The 2,202-nt window shown below is 39.6% G+C and overlaps 1 non-coding gene across 1 annotated transcript; it reads right to left on the bottom strand.

Annotated features, from left to right (window-relative positions):
• Positions 1–384: 384 nt before the first annotated feature.
• On the bottom strand, positions 385–491 carry LOC121208678 (small nucleolar RNA R71). Its single transcript, XR_005903809.1, has one exon. It is a non-coding gene; the product is annotated as a small nucleolar RNA R71 (small nucleolar RNA).
• Positions 492–2,202: the final 1,711 nt, after the last annotated feature.

Genomic DNA, 2,202 nt, shown 5'->3' with positions numbered 1-2,202 from the left:
TATCAGAATCCTACTCCACGCACTATGTATGATTATGCTAAGCCTTCTTTAACAGGAACTGAATCGAGCATAGTTAGACCGACTGTAGCCGCAAATTCTTTTGAACTAAAACCTAACACAATTCAAATGATACAACAGTTTGTTCAGTTTGATGGTTTGCAGGACGAGGATCCCAACGCTCACTTAGCAAACTTTTTGGAACTATGTGATACATTTAAAATTAATGACGTTTCTGATGATGCCATTCATCTTCGTTTATTTCCTTTTTCATTGAGAAACAAAACTAAACAGTGGTTGAACTCGTTGCCACGAGGGTCAATCACTACTTGGGAACAAATGTCCGAAAAGTTTTTATTAAAATATTTTTCACCGGCTAAAACAGCTAAATTACGTAATGATATTTCTTCCTTTGTGTAGATGGATTTCAAAGCACTCTACGATGCATGGGAGAGATACAAGGACCTCTTGAGAAGATGCCCTCACCATGGGTTACCACTTTGGCTACAGGTTCAAACCTTTCGTAATGGCCTGAATCCTTCAACTCGACAAATGGTTGACGCAGCTGCTGGTGGAACCATCAATAATAAGACACCTGAAGATGCCTATGAATTTATAGAGGAGATGTCACTGAATAACTATCAGTGGCAAGTCATGAGGACAAAGCCAACGAAACAGCCGGCGTTTATAACGTCGATACAGTCACCATGCTCTCTAATCAGGTAGAACTCTTGAATAAGAAAATTGATGGTTTTCTTATTTCTTCATAGGTTCACCCAGTAATGCAATACGAAGCAAGTGGAGGTGGATCAAGTAGTTTAGAATACCCACCTTATGGCCACAACATGGAGAATGAACGGTTAAATTACATGGGTAAAAATCCCTGATCTCAAAACAATCCCTATTGCAATACTTACAATGCAGGTTGGGGGAACCTCCCTAATTTTTCATAGGGAGGCCAAGGGAATCAGAGACCACCACCTCCAGGCTTCCAACAACCACCCTACCAAGAAGAGAAAAAATTGAACCTTAAAGAGATGCTAATAAAATTCATCTCAGTGTCAGAAACTCGTTTTCAGAATACTGAGACAACACTCAAAAATCAACAGGCATCAATCTAGGGGCTCGAAACTCAGATTGGATAGCTCGCCAAGTTGATTTCCGAACGACCATAAGGGAGCCTGCCAAGCAACACTGAATCTAACACAAGGGAGTAACTCAACGCGATTGCCATTCAAGATGAGGAAGGGCTAGTTGCAGAACCAAAGCCAAAAACAGGGGGTAATCATAGGTAAGGATGAGGTCGGCCACAATGAGCCAAAGCCAGTGATTACAGAATATAAACCTCACGTGCCAACCCCAATGTGACAAGGAAAGACCTCTCAGACGAACAATTTGGTAAATTCCTTAAACTTCTAAAGAAACTACATATTAACTTACCGTTTATTGAAGCCTTTTCGCATATGCCAAACGCAGTCAAGTTTTTAAAGGAGCTTCTGGCAAATAAACAGAAGTTAGATGAAGCATCACATGTGGAGCTGAACGCGGTCTGCTCAGCCATTCTACAGAATAAGCTTCCTAACAAACTAAAAGATCCAGGGAGTTTTACAATTCCTTGTTTAATTGTAGTTTAGATTTTAATAATGCGTTGGCTGATAGAGGGGCTAGTATCAATGTTATGCCTTACAAATTATTTAAGCAACTAGGTCTAGGGAAACCCAAACAAACTAGGATGAGCATTCAATTAGCAGATAAAACTATCAGATTTCCTAGGGGTATTATTGAAGATGCACTCGTTAAAATTGACAAATTTATATTCCAAGTTGATTTCGTTGTTCTAGACATAGAGGAGGATAACAACGTCCCCTTAATTTTAGGAAGGCCCTTTATAGCAACCGCTAGAACAATTAATGACGTTGGCACAGGTGAACTCACACTTCGTGTAGGAGATGAAACAATCGTCCTTCAAGCCCGTAATTCGAATAACACATCAAAAATCGAAGGTGACTGTAAAAATCATTTGGCTAAAACTAACCATATAGTGCAACCTTCTTTGTAGAAAACAGGTTCAAATAACATACATAAGCCAAGCAACAACAAAGAACCTATCCATGAAGAAGAAATGTTACAAAACGAGGAGGTAGATGAATGGCAGATTCATAAACTGAGAAAACACGATAAACCAAAACCACGCTATGAGGAGCT

The sequence above is a fragment of the Gossypium hirsutum genome, chromosome A10, assembly GCF_007990345.1.
Source record: "Gossypium hirsutum isolate 1008001.06 chromosome A10, Gossypium_hirsutum_v2.1, whole genome shotgun sequence".
NCBI lineage: Eukaryota > Viridiplantae > Streptophyta > Magnoliopsida > Malvales > Malvaceae > Gossypium > Gossypium hirsutum.
Note: the sequence above shows the minus strand (reverse complement) of the source record. Positions and strands in the feature narration are given on the sequence as shown.